The sequence below is a fragment of the Heloderma suspectum genome, chromosome 1, assembly GCF_057233095.1.
Source record: "Heloderma suspectum isolate Gila_16-S chromosome 1, 16-S_ref, whole genome shotgun sequence".
In the NCBI taxonomy this organism is placed as follows: domain Eukaryota; kingdom Metazoa; phylum Chordata; class Lepidosauria; order Squamata; family Helodermatidae; genus Heloderma; species Heloderma suspectum.
The window spans coordinates 74,473,261-74,488,747 of record NC_139458.1 but is presented as its reverse complement, the minus strand read 5'-3'; the positions used below and the strand labels follow the sequence as shown (position 1 = coordinate 74,488,747).

At 42.0% G+C, this 15,487-nt stretch overlaps 1 protein-coding gene across 1 annotated transcript in view; it reads right to left on the bottom strand.

Annotated features, from left to right (window-relative positions):
- Positions 1-15,487, bottom strand: part of DPF3 (double PHD fingers 3) — a 297,459-nt gene that overhangs the window by 40,070 nt on the left and 241,902 nt on the right. The gene's annotated exons all lie outside the window — the stretch shown is intronic.

The window sequence follows — 15,487 nt, the reverse complement described above, 5'->3', positions numbered from 1 at the left end:
GACCCTGAACACATGTGCTGCACATGTAGGGTCCATGCAGACAGTCAACTGAATTCACCTAGGTTGAAGGTGAGGCCTGCCAGCGTGATCCCTCTCCCTGTGTGTTCAATGTATTCCTATTGAACCGAGTTCGGAACCTAGGGTGACAACACTCCTATACCTTAAACCATTGCATCCTTCCTCCTGCTGAAATTTCAGCTTCTGCTCAGCTACTTAAAAGGATACAAGAGCCCTGTGTTATATTGCATCAATTCATCCTACTGGAAGCACAGATGAAAGCCAGGACTATACAATTCAATACAACAAAGAATAGTGAGGCTCTAGTTCAGGATAAGATAGTTTCCAGCTAAGCAGCACTATGTGACAACAAACCTAAGAACTCCAAACCGTATATGGCAATGATAGCTGTCTGATTAAATGCTGGAACCAAATGAAAAACTTGCAGTTTATTCTTTGCCTAAACCATCTGCTACAGGAATAAGTCAACACACCAACACCTCAGTCTACGAGCTGCTAAACATAGCTACAATGACAACCTCTCTCAAAAGTACACCACCACCATTCTGTACGCGCACACACATGCACACACTCACCACATAACACACAACACATACATGCCGTTTAGAACTGATTAATTTCTAGAACGGGCATACTAAATCCTGAGGCCAAGTGGTGTAAGTAAAGATGTTCATATTGTGTTCCAGCCTAACTCAAGCATTTTGACCAAGTTAGCTCACATTCTGTGCTCAGAATCAGGAAGATCAATACAACATATGCAAAACTATTTATTGTAAATAAACTTGATTTGCATCCTTTGTGATTAGAGGTTTTATTAGAATTCTATTTTTTTAAAGAAAAAATGTGTGGTGACATGAAGAAAGCATGACTAAATGACAGACAATAGAAGTCTACAAGTGAGACCCTGTAACAACAACAAAAGTTGCAGTGTGGAGTGCTTCTGTTCAGGATTCTGGCTGCTTAACTCCATCCCCTCCTCCCAGTTTTCCTGTTTCCTCTCCCCCGCCTCCCACTCGCTCTCTCTCCCTGCCCTCTCTCTCTGTGCCCACTATGCTCAGTCCTCATTGGGTTGTCCCCCACCCCTTTCCATTTCTATCCAGATAATGAGATGGATTATTCACCCCTGTTTGTATCTATGTGTCTCTTCCTCCTTCCTCTCTTTCCAGCCATTCCATTCCATTCTTCCTCCCAGAGCCAGCACCACACTTCTGGCGCCCTTGGGCATGGTACCGTCAAAAGCCCCCATCCCATCCTCCTCCACCCCCTGCTTTCACCACTGGCAGCCCCCTCCCCCTCCCCCTCCTGCCCTCTGCCCCCTCTGTTCTCCCCCCCCTTTCCTTGCCTTCTGCCCCCTCCTCCTCCTCCTCTTGACTCACCCCCACTGCCTGCTCCCTCTGCTTATCTTCCCCTCCTGCCCCCTCTGCTCGCTTCCTCCCTCCACTTGCCCCCTCCATTCACCCGTGTCACCACCACCCACCCCTTCCTTTCACTGCCATCTGCTGCCGAATGCCTGGCTCTGGTGGGTCCTTCCTCAGAGCCAGGCATTCACTGGAGTGGTGTCCAAGGAAATCACATGTGCCATGGGCAATCTCCTGGACACCTTTCCTTTGGAGCAGTCGCCCATCCTGTGTTAGCTCTGGCTAAACAGAGTTCCATTTCTTTGGCTGAAATGCCTTCTCAGCCATAATCTCCCAATCAAGACCTTACATAGACACAGTGTTTTGCATAATTCCACACAAAGTATCTGGGAAGGAAGGAAGGAAGGAAGGAAGGGGGAAAAAATCTCCACTTTACACCTCTCCACCCCAGGAGTCTCACCCAATAAAAGTGACAGCATGATTTAGAAATAATTTGTTTCCATCCTCTATGTGTGGTGGCTCAGAGGGACACTGCCTGCCCTTCTACCTACAGAACCAGACTTCGCCTGTGAGAAGCTCTGCTATACGAACTGATTCGTATGTTAGGATTTCTGTTCTCTTAAGCTGTGGGTCCATTTTTATCTACCAACTAGCACTGAATTTAATGGGCTATTCTGTGCTGGACTGAGGCCTCTATGTGTTTTCAGATATATGTACCCAACTATGAGGGTTCGAAAGCTGTATTAAATGCCAGCTGAGATTCTTGGGATTCCATACCAATTGCCAGGCACCATACACTGCAAAATTCTGTGAATAATATAAACATGGAAAACTGTTGTAAGTTTCAAGCCCAAAGTCAGTGGCACCTGGATAAAAGATCAGGAAGTAATACTGTAACTCTTACATGAAGAGTATGGTGTGTGTGTTTTTTCCCCTCATGGTAAATCATAAGCTATCATAATATACAATCTGCTGCCCAGAATTCCCCCAGACTTTTTATCATACATCCTTCCTTCAGGGTATAACTTTCTAACAACATGGCAGGAGAGCATTGAAAGACAAATCTTTTAATTAAATGGAGGAAAGGCTCCATCTAAAACATGATTTTGATAAATTCATAAACAATGACAAGAAGAAGCTAACGAGCAGAGTAGCGTTTATCATATAGGTTTGCTGTAACCATTAATTCACATTAGAACAGAACACCCAGAGGGCACATACAGTAATGAGCAAGATGTCTAAAGAACTATACCTAGGACTAATTCAAATTTTGGACTGCAAATTTTGTTTTGTCCCTGCCTTTCACGATGATGAAAAGAATTTGCCAGATTAGAATATGACAGCAGGCACCGAAGGCATTTATCACAGATGGTGTCCCTTCCACAGGCTGTGCTTATCAACTATCTGATCCGCTCCAGGCATGAGCAGGAATGACTTGCTATATCTATGGAACTAAGCCACGGGCTGAAAAATGGCTAATTTGATCAACTACTCACAATAAGCAATAGATGGGTGGGGGGAAGATTAAGGGTGAAACAACACAGAGTGTGCTCACCACATGACTATCCTACATAGACCCTACAAAGCATCTCATTTCAAAAGCTTCAAGGTTTTTAGTCTACAGTCAGTACTTAAAATGGGGGTGCTTTCAGACATTAGGTTTTAACTCAAGTTGGCAAACATTGTGTGGGTAATGTGATGTTAGGATTACCACCCATCTGCCATTCACTTTCATGGAGTATCAGGAGGCACTCTTCTGACAAAAGCTCATTGCTTCGTGAAAAGACAGCTCATTCCCTTGCACTGATAGGATACTTTTTTCTCCCTCTCACATAATACTAGAACCCGAGGTCATCCCATGAAGCTGATTGGTGGGAGATTCAGGACAGATAAAAGGAAGTACTTCTTCACACAGCACATAGGTAACTATGGAATTTGCTCCCACAAGATGTAGTGATGGCCACCAACTTGGGATGGCTTTAAAAGGGGATTAGACAAATTCCTGGAGGAGAAGGTTATCAATGCCTATGTACACCAATTGCTGCAGAACATGGATGGGAGGGTGCTGTTGCACTCGTGTCCTGCTTATGGGATCCTGGTCGACAGCTGGTTGGCCACTGTGGAATGGAATGCTTGTCTAGATGGACCCTTGGTCTGATCCAGCATGGCTCTTCTTATGTTCTTATGAAACTAAGCACCGGCAAAAAGTTGGGGGCCAAGGACGGGGGGGATTACTACAGTACTGGTCTTGGCATCCTCTTCCTGAGCAGCTGTACTACATCAGGGTGTTTTGAGGTGGGAGCAGGGAATGTTTTGCTGTACTCAGCATCTCATGGGAGACTTAGGAACTCTAGAGCCAAGAACAGGGTGCAACCTTGCACCATTGTTTCCTTGTAGCCATAAGATTTTATGACATAGTGAACAGAACAGGGTTTCTTTCGCCCACTTATCAAATAATAGATGGTGCACAAAACTACAATCCCTAGTCCTGAGCTGCTAGACTCCAACTTCTCCACTTCCACATCCCACTACTGCTGCTCTCAGAGTCAGCCCAAGACATTTTGCTGCCTAAGGCGAAGGACATGATGACACCTTCTCCCATTCCATGTACAAAAGCTGCCCAGGCTGGCAGTTGAATCTGACTTCAACACTGGCAATGGGACAGCATCCTCCACTGCACCTGAGGGCAGCTGGCTAGTTTAGGGGATGCAGAGCACACTGTGTGGCACACTGCTCCTTGCCCCTCTGCTTCCTATCCCTCCACATCTGCTGCCTGAAGTGGCTGCCTCACTCTGCCTAATGGCAGGGCTGGCCTTGACTGCTCTTTGCGCTCTGAATTTTTGTCTCCTGATAACCTAAGCTGAATGAACCGGTTGATTTAGAGGCAGAGGTGGAGTCACTCAAGGGAGAGCTAAGAGGAGAGAGAGTCAGCTTCTGCTGGGGAGTTGAATAATAATTACCTTATATAAGGAAAACTGAAAAAGAGAGACAGAGAAAGAATATGGGTGTGAGTGTGTGTGTGTGTGTGTGTCAATGCTTAGCAAGGGGTGGTGAATCAATATTTATGTTATATTTGCATTGTTACTGTTGAGCTAGGTCCTTCCAAGCTTCAATTTTTACATTTCTCACTGGCATTTGTTACATTTTACGTTGTCCTATGGCTTTGGGATTAAAGTTGTCTGCAGAGGAGTAACTCTGAAGGAATGTTTGAACTGGCTAGCTATAGCATTTTGCAAACAAGAATTTCACATTTCTCTTTAGACTAAGGCTTATTGGCTACATAGACTGCTTATGCATTGAGCTCTATGTGGCAATTGCTGTATTGTTCTATATAACTGTGGTTCTAACTAAAGACATTTTGTTCAATTCGATTCTTTGCAAGTTTTATTCCAACTAAGCCCTGTAAGACCCTCACAGGCAAAAATCTCTTCTAAATGCTGTTCTCTTCCTTCAGATCTTGGCTCATCACCCCAGTATGTTCCACATACATTAAAGCATCAATGATGCTATTAAAATATAAATAGCAATCCTTGGGAATTTAGTATATCAATAAAAAATAAGCAAAGCTTGGCCATTTTTATAAATTAATAAAAACTTTCCTTTCCCACAGTACACTGCACCTACTGAGTCTTTATCTCCAAATCTCCCCAGCAACATCTGCAAGCAATCAGATGACCCACCTACAAGGTTCCAATTCTAAGGGCCATTTCACGTGTTTTGCAGAACCAACTTGGGTCTGCCACTGACTCAGCTTATCTGACTCCCTGTCAAGTGTACATGTTTGGAAACACAACGAAGAAGGCAGGAAATTCCTTGGTTTCATGGTCACTGATTTTCCTTGCCTTTTTGAGCTCTTAAAGGTGAGGACAGAAGGAGTACAAAGGGGGAAATCACAAAATCCAGTGTGAATTTTACATTTATAGGTATACATTTAAAATATCATAGGTGTACACCTAAAAGCATAATGTGTGAAGAGGTCCTCACTAGCAGATTTGGATCCCCAAATTTTGACAGCCAAGCAGTCTTGGCTGACTATTATATGTTACTAGGCCAAAACACAAATCCAGTGACTATTAGTTTTACTCTACATTGACATTGGTCTAAAGGAGAATGGGATTTGGCCAACGGCATAAATGTAACATATCTTCCCTCTCCCTTATTCCTTGTGTGTCATGCCATAAATTTAGATTGTAAGCCTGAGGGCTGGGACAGTCACGCTTCGTATCTCTATAAGCCACTCTGGGAGCCTTTTTGGCTAAAGTGCAGGGCATAAAGTCTGTAAATAAACAAATATACACTCCACCCATTCCTTGTTCTCCTAATCCAGCCTCCCCCAACCTGATGCTCTTCTGATATTTTGGACTACAACTCCCATCGGCCTCATTCAGCATGGCCAATGGTCAAGAAGGCTGGGAGTTGTAGTCCAAACATCTGGTGGACACCAGGCTGGGAAGGCTGTCCTACTGTATCTTTCCATTCCACCTCCTTAGTATTCAAGTTTGATTTCTGGATTCAATGCAATACAAATAAGACATAACAGGGAAATATTCCCCATCAAATGAAAACAGTAATACAGTATAAGATTCCTTTTGGGTAGCAACTGTACACTTTGGACTCCTTTGTAGTTTTTGATTATTGTGAAACATGGGAGACTCTCATTTTTCTGGGCACTTAATGCTGTATGGAAACAAGGGGTTTCTTAGTATGGGGTGTAACCCCAGTGTAAGGGAATCCTATGGAACACTCTACAGTAATGACAAGGAATGGTTGATGTGCCCATAGTTACAACATGGCCTGAAACCTTGGTTCTGATCAGGGAGCAACACAGAAAAAGTATTGCCTGATGAAATACTTTTATCAGTTAAAGCCCATAGGGTACAATCCTATACAAGTTTAGACAGCAAAAAGTCCTACAACAACCCGCTGGGAGTTGTAGGACTTTTTGCTGTCTAAACCTGCATAGGATTGCGCCCTTAGGAACATAGGAAGCTGCCATACACAAAATCAGATCACTGGTCCATCTAGCTCAGTATTGTCAACACTGACTGGCAGCAGGTTTCCAGGGAGTATTCTTTCCCAGCCCCACCTGCAGATGCCAGGGACTGAACCTGGGACCTTTTACATGCAAAGCATGTGTTCTGCCACTGACCTATGGCACTTGTGGCCATGTTGGCATTGTTAAGTCAAAATATCATTGATAAATTTATAATGGGACAGCAAGATGTAACATGGCCTGGTAGAACAATAATGGGAAATGATAATGAATATGGACAATGCACTATACCATAAATCTTTTCCAGATTGTATCAGTCCTAAGGTCAAGTGCTAAACTGACCTTACATTACTCTCTGAAACCCTACAATGGTGTGAGTCAGAGCTAAATATGTCCCAGCATAATATCAATGTATAAATACACAAAAACATCACACACAAATGGCCCAATGTTATTGCCCCTATTCAAACGTAGTGCTTTTCCATGGTTTATTTTTGTTAACTTCTGAATACCTAAACGATGCAAATCAAGATATGAAACCATGGTTTGAAGTAAGTTTGCAAACCATGGTAAGTACATCTCAGCTGACCAAATTATGGTTAAGGCAGGTTCCCTGCCTCTTTACTTGCAAGATGACAAGAAAGTATCAGTAATATCTATAGCTAGATCTACATCTACCTATACCCTCTCTCTCTCTCTCTGTCTGTCTCTCTCTCTCTCTCTCTCACTCACACACACACACACGTATGCGCACACGCGCACACACACACACACACCACAAACACTGGAAGCAGGACTTGGTTCAATAAGTTAAACCGTGATTTCACTTTACATTTGGAATCTTTACCACTATTAAGGTAACAGCCCATGGTTAATACTATGCATAGACCCAGTTTGGACAATCATATCTTGGTGTAACAAGCCAAGATATGAACAAGACTTTTGCCTGTACACGCAGCTCCATTGCGCCTCTCATCACAGAGTGAGCAATCAAACCAGGAAGCTATGGTTAATTAGTTGCTTCCTGGTTTGATTGCTCATGCTATGAAGGGAGGAGCAAAAGGGCTACATGCACAGGCAAAAAGCTTGTTCATATCTTGGCTTATTAAACCAAGATAAGATTGTACAAACTTGGCCTATGCATAGCATTAACCATAGTTTGTTACCTTAACCTTACTAAGCCAAGATGTGACCATCTAAGCAAGGCCAGTATGTCTACACTGGGCTTTACTCTCTAACAAAGAATACACAACAATTTGGAATAAATTCAAAGCACAAGCATTTGCCAGTGTGGTGTAGTGGCTAGAGCTAGTGTGATGTAGTGGCTAGAGTGTTGGACTGGGATTCGGGAGATCCAGGTTCTAGTCCCCACTCGGCCATGGAAGCTCACTGGGTGACTTTGGATCAGTCACAGACTCTTAGCCCAACCTACCTCACAGGGTTGTTGTTGTGAGGATAAGGAAGATTATGTACGCCACCTTGGGTTCCTTGGAGGAAAAACGGCAGGATATAAATGCAATAAATAAATACATACATACATACATACATAATGAAACATATTTAATTTTGGAACATACCTTTTTAATCCTGCTGCTCAATTCCATGCTGCTGAAATAGCAAATGAGAGAAAGAGTTTCTGTCTTCTCTGCTGCCCTTTGAAGATTAGTGAGTATTGCTTTGGTTTATTTCAAGAGGAGCTATCAAAAATAAGACTAAATGGGGGTTTGTTTTTGTTTTTGTTTTTAAAGTAAAATAAAAGAAACATGAGGTATTTTTTCCTTTTCATTTCTTTCAAGATTCCCATCCTTTGTTTCATCTTTGCAGAATCTGTGACTTGATGGTTGTATTCCATCCCTGTGCTTGAAAATAGCTTTCCACAATGTAGCAGGTGAGGAAGAACCAAAGCAAAAAGCAGCGCCTGGTAAAAAAGATGCCAAGGTGGGAGAGATGAGGCATTCTTGAAGGAGTACAAATGTGTCCAAAGGACGGAGGCAGGAAATTCCTTTTTATGGTCTTTGTTGATTTTCCTTGCCTTTTAAAACTGGTAAAGGTGAAGACAGAAGGAGTACAAAGGGGAAAATCACAAAATCCAGTGTGCTACAGTAAATGCAAAGTTTTCACAGTGCAAAAGTCACACCGGCGAGGGTTTGGGTTTCCTTTTCATCTGGAATATTCCATATCACAGCTGTTTCTCTTTCTGTATAGTTAGATTATCAAGTAGACTTCATTGCTTTTTTCCTTAATCTCAAAAGTCTTTCCCCCCCCCTAATATATAGAATATATAAATAAATATTTAAAAACACTATTTGAGGTGGGTTCCTGGTGTCCAACCCTTTCTGAATTATTTTGTATCTATATATTAAAAGTTGAGAAAATTAGCTCTCTTCTATTTATTTATTTACTTTTTTTCAAGGACATCCACATTTCAGGCTTGCAAAGAGAAAGAAAGGAGGGGGAATAATAATGAAAATAAAATAGGCAAAAGGATTTTTCAGAGAAGTTTTCTAACATTTTAGACTGTTGTGCTTTCAGTGTATACACCCAATTGCGAAAATGGGTCTAATAAAAAAATGCAAGAGCAACCATAAGAGTAAAAGTAGCAAAAAAAAGGCAGGAAATCTCTCATAGAGTTTGTGTGTGATTAGTTATTTGAGCAGCTGCCCTTTTTCTTTGCAGAACGGGAGCTGCTGATCTGGTTTGAGACAGGCTCTTCTGAGTCATCTTCATCAAAGCCATGAAAAGTTGAGGTGTCGCTTTCAGATGTGGAACCAAACAAGTCCTCCGTAGTGTATGCTGCCACCGCTTCTTCCTTCCTGCTTTCTCTTCCCAAATGAGCTGACATGTATGATGAATATATCAGCACATGGGTTAAGCAACAGGCATCATAATTAATTTTATTATTATTGCTATTATCCTTATTAAACAGTTCAGACTAAAGACATCTCTCAACCATACATCTATATAACTAATGTGAGTCAGGTCAATGATACAGAGGCAGAGGAGCAACAGGAGCAATAAAGGAAGTATGAGCTGAATTGCATTTGAAAAGGTAAAAAAACCCACCACAGATGCCCATAAGCTAAAGCAGCAAAAGGGTTAACGTTGTTTTCCTCTCTTTAAAACACACAGAAAACATTTTTTGTGATTATTTTGAACAGCTTTGAAAGATTTTAAACTGAGTGTGATAATGAAAATCCGTTAAGAGTACAAGGTACAATGATTGACCTCCATTTTGGCATCAACTGTCCTAAATTTATTATTTGAGCATAATAACCCATTTCATAAGTTTTCAGTGCCTTAAAAAAAACAGCACCTCATCCTGATCTCTTCCTGCACCTGTTCTCCTAAGTGGTGTGGTTCCTTTGCAAAACAAAGTGGAGAACATTTTCAGTACTAATAAATAAATACATATTGTTTCACATCTTAGTAAAGTCTCTTTACATAAAATCACATCAATATAATGTGCCTTAGGTAAAATCTAAACATTTGAAAGCATTTCATCCACCAAGAAAGAAAGAAAGAATTCTAATTTGATATGTAACTTCTGACACACGGTTCAGAATACCCTGTATTCCTGAACCCATCCCTTGAAGAATGAAATATTGAAATTCCCCCAAAGTTTGTTGTTCAGTAGCTCTAACTAGTGTGGTTTCAAGTATCTGAAGGAAGTGGTTATAGAGAAAATATATGCTAATGTACAGAATCAAATCATATTCCCAAAGATGAAAATAAATGTAATACGATAAGACTTAATGGAAATATGTTACTGGATGCATGCATGGAATAATTAAGAAGTTGACATGGCTCCTTCTGTCATCTAAAAGTAATTTACTCTGTGAGCAAACCATCTGAGGTCTCAGTCAGAATCAAGGGTGTTGTGCCTTCCAGGTTGTATGTGGTTACACTATCCTGTATACTAGGGGTAGGGAATTGTGTGGCCCTCCAGATGTTGTTGGACTACAAATCCCATCATCCTTCAGCATTGACTATGCTGGCTAAGACTGATGGGAGTTGCAGTCCAACAACATCTGGAGGGTCACATGTTCCCACCCTTGCTGTATACAGTAGAGATCTGTCTTACAGATAGCTTACTCTGGTAAACTATTCAAACTAAATAATAGTTAGCTTGCAAAAAGATTCTGTTACTGGATTGTAAAGTTTTATTTATTCCTGTGGTAGCTCACAGAAAAAAAGCAGGTCTACTCTGCTAATATATTAGACTCTGTTGTTAGGAAGAGAACTGTAAAATCAGATTTCTGTGGCACATTCAGAAGATGGTTTATGAAACGCAACAGTATAAGAAAAACTTTGTAACAAAACTATCATGCAAATTGTGGTACATTGGAAATACTGTTTGTAGAGGTCATTAGCCAAGGATTGTGGCCAACGTTAGGTGTTTCTCTGTAACAACTTCCAAACGGTTAGCTGTGTTAGTCTTTTGCAAGAACAACGAAGACCCTTGTGCAACCTGACAGATTTATTATGGCATAAACTTTTGTGGACTAGAACCTACCTCATCAGATGCATGAAGAGTTATCCTGTTGGAGGTGTATGTGTGTAGAGTTGTGTGCACATGGCCTCTCAAAATTCTCCACCCTATTTGTTGGCAGAGATACTGGGGGGACAATTTCACTGAATTTTTCCAGGAAGAAGAGAAATTCTCCAACAGTTTCTCACAGTTAGAACTTGTCATTAGCAGGGGTTGTTGCACAGCTTCTTTCTTTTTTCCTAAGGGTTTTTCACTGCCACTGCAAGTGACAAAAGCAGTAACCACATTGGCAGTTTAGCCCCTATTTTGCATCCTTCACAATGCCCCATACCTAGTGTTGTTCTAGGGCATTATGGAAAGGTGTGAGAAAGAAGGTGACCACCATCAAAAGAATGGAGGAAAAAATTCCTCAAAGTGGTATTTCATTTTGGGGGAGCAGGAATAAGAAACGAAAAAGCTCAGAGCTTTTCTGAGAAAAATGTCTTCTGAAAGGGTGCTTCGGAATTTATTTTCAATTTCTTTTGGTGGCGTTTCTGAGCTTCCTGATCTGAAAAAGCTCGATGGGAGGAATTACCTCATGATATTGGGCTTTTCTACACGAGGCATTTATCATGCACTTGTCATTCCCTCCTCATGGTTGTTTATAGGTTCTTTAGGTAACATGATGACCCTCCAGTTTCACTTCTGTGTTTAATTATCACTTTCAGTGAGGGGTGTGTGTGTTTGAGAGGAGGGAACATGCGGCATTTAATTGTGAAAGCAAAAGAACCCGCTTTCTTCACTTGTGTATTTGTGCTATTCTGCTATATCAAACTGCCACCTAGAAGTTATGTAGTAGAAAACCACGAAAAGAAATACTCTTGTGTAATGCTCAGACCTCAATTCTGTGATGAAACCAAAAGCAGATACAGCAGAGTAACAGCCCCGCATAGAAAAGCTCATCTTCCTCTGGGCTTTAATTGACATGCAGGAAACCAAAGAGGCTACAGGCTGCCAAAGAAATGATTGTACAATGAAAGACAAACAAAAACCAGAAGGTTCTCTTTTTGCTTTCAGTACAATGAAAGACAAGACACTCCCACATGCTCCTTAGCCACCTCATAAGTAAAGTAAACATAAGAACCCTGAACCCAATCCATGATAATTTCCCCAAAATTTTCTTCTTTGAATTTCTTTTTCAAAAGCAATTCCTTTTCTATCAAATTGAATGAGAATGGTCAAAAATGTGGGGGAAGTTTTTGGCACAGTACTGTGTGTATATGTTCATGCACGCGCGTGCGTGCGCACATACACACTCACAACTATAGGAACCCACCCCTAAAATGTGGGGTCAAATACCATGAAATGAAAGAGGTAGAGATTGTGACAATTCAATGAAAAGTTTAAATGCAAATAGAGTGGACTGAATGTTCAACTTTTTGAACGTTCAGTCGAATCAAGGTGGAATTTCAGGGGCAAAGGAAAGATCACTCATACCATTTTTCCTGCTTTTGCTACTGCTACCTATATTTTGTGGCAATGCAGGAAGCGCAGTGCTCCTCTCAGTGGCCAACAGAAAATGGTGGCCATTTTCCCCAGAATGCCTCTTGACATGACACTACTTGGTTGATGCAATGTCCCACTGGGGAAAATAGTGGCTCCCACTGGCTACTGTCATTTCTTATTTTTATTTTTGACAGAGGCCCCTCTGCATAACGCAACTGTCTTTTTGCCTGTCTTTGCCACTACTGTCTATGCTTTGTGGTGGTGACAGCATTGGCAGCAGAGTGCTCCCTTCACTTGCTGCCAGGTGGCAGCTGCCAGGTTGCTGCCAGGCCACCATTTTTTCCCATAATGCCCCCAGGATGATGCTATGTGATGATATAGCATTACTTAGAGAGGCATTTCGGGGCCAAAAATGGCAGCTGCTAGGTGGCAGCCACTGAGAGAACTGCTACACTGCCATTAGTAAGGTCATGCTCTGCTGAAATTTACCCAGTCCCCATTTCTGGAAAATCTCTGAAATGAAAGCTTATTTCAGCTCAGCTCTAAAATAAGAATAGTGCTCACTCACAACAGCAGTAATTTTTGATGACACAATTATCCTAGCTTTGCTGTAGTGAGAGAGGAAACCACTGTCTTGATTCAGGCCTAACTGAATAAAAAATCAATGTTTGTTATTCGTTCTAATTCAGCTGTTTCACATTGGAGACTCCTTTAACAATTCCTATGTGGAAAATAGCAACTTTAAGGCAAGCAGCATAATATCCTGGGTAATGGAAATGTTCACCCACTAGTTTCATAATGTTGTCAGGTTTTGGTCCATTTAATCTTTTGCATATAGACTGACACCCTATATAGACTTTGTCCTATGTAATCAGCAGAATGGCACCATTGGCAGGCTTCCTGCAGAGAATAAGGCTATCCATGGCTACCCATTTTCTCCAGTATCAGAGGCAGTTTGCCTCTCAATAACAGTTGCTGAGGAACATGAGCGGGAGGATGCTATTGCACTCATAACCTGCCTGTGGGTTTCCCACAGGCATTTGGTTGGCCACTGTGGGAACAGAATGCTGAAACAGAGAGGTATTTGGTCTGATGTAGCATGGCTGTTCTTATGATAGCATGCCTTGCATTTGGGAATTAGCAGGCAAATGAGCCTCTGATAATATGGTTGAAGGTCTGTAGGTACTGTAACAATGTTGCCTGAATGTATATGGGGACAAAGTTGGCATCTGGTTTTGTTGCAAGGTCTGGTCCCTTGGGTGTGTGTGCGTGCATGCGTGTTTGTGTGTGTGCGTGTTATGTAGCCTCTTGCAGCTGGTGAGCAACTGTTTCAGAATAGGGGGGCTTATAAGGAAGGTCAGAGCTACCACCCAAGAGCTGTGTGAGGGAAGTGCCACTGTCCAGGTTGGGCTGTAGATAACTAATTATAGTTATCATTAGTTGGCATGTTTTAGCTGGGAGATGTAGGTGATAACAAGTACTGTTCTGTCACTTTCTCTTCTGGGTCTGTTCTGTAGTAGGTTATCCCTGGGTACTAGTCTGGCCTTGTCCATGTGGTGTTTTTCTTCTTTAAAACTTTGGTGAAGGAGTATTGTAGTTTTAGGAACACCTGATGTAAATTCTTAAGGTGTAAGTCCTGTCCAGAAATCTGGCACAAATCAAGTTGAATTGGAAGATGTGGCAATAGGCAATGTATTCTGGGTAGAAGCTAGAAGCATAATAGGAAGCTGCCTTATACTGGCTGTGTTTGGATGATCAGCAGGGAAAAGAAGTCACTGTGGCTCCTTTTGTTTTCCCCACATGTGCCACTCTCATGTGCGCTGTTTCCCAAATTATCCTCCCTGCAGGTTGCTGCATTGTCCAAAACTGGTGAGGGACTCAGAGGAGATGGCTTCCAAAACATCCCACAATCCATGGCTTATTGTAGGGGTTGTGGAGTGATTTAGAAGCCACCCCTGCTGCACACCTTGCTAGGTTCAGACAACACAGCAACCCATGCTGCGGCAATAGTAATGAGGGAAATGGCGCACAAGTGAGTGGCACTTGCAGGGCAGGGAAAAGAAGCCACGGTGGCTTCTTTTCCTCTGCTAATCATCTGAACCCAACCACTGGGGCTGTTCACACAACACGCTAACCCACACTCCATTGCTGAACCATGGGTTAGTGTGTTGTCTGAACCCAGGACATTTTCTGCAGGGTGGCTCATTAACAATGCAGTGTGGCTTGTTAACCACCCTGAACAACCCAACAATAAATCATGGGTTCTCAAGGTGGCTTGCTCGAGAAAAATAAGCCACACTGCATGGTTAACAAGCCACCCTGTGGAAAATGTCCTGGGTTCAGACAACATGCTAACCTACAATTCAACAAACAACCCACGGCTCAACAACAACCACACTCAATCACTGAGTGTGGGTTAGAATGTTATGTGAAACCAGTCACTGAGTCAAAGCATTGGTGCTTCTAGCTCAGTACTGTCTACCTAGCAGGTCTCTACAGTTACAGATAGGAATTTTCCCAACGCTACCTGGAAATGCCAAGGATTCAATCTGGGACCTTTTGCATGCAAAACATGTGCTCTGCCACTGAGGTACAGCACCTTCCCCTATGTGTGTAGCAGTCAGTGGATTTCTGACATAAGGCGGTGCTAATCCCAAATTAGCATGGGCAGAGCACCACTATTTTTGTGTTGGCAACTAAGGCCAAACAATAAATGGAGACTCCTGCACAAACTGTACCTGCAGCATTTCATAACCATTTGGCCCCCTTGTTTCAAAAATATTTTGACATCTATTTCCATGTGTACGTTTTGTGTGCATATGTGTGTGCACACACATCTATCTACATCTACCAACTAAGAATAACACTTCATTGGGCACTAGTCCATGAACGTTTATACCCCAATAAATATGTTAGACTTTAAGGTGCAGCAAGACTCTTTGATATCTCTTTGTAATGAGTGTGAATCTCACACAAAAGCACAAAATAGCATTCTGCTGCCACCAGCATAGGTTTGGAAGAAGCAGGGAGAATTTTTGTGACCCACTGTTTTGATGAAAGGTTTGCTGTTAATTTGCAAGAGAAAGTCCTGCATTATTTTGACAAGAGACTGAAGATTTACAACACTCATAATGTTGTTAATGC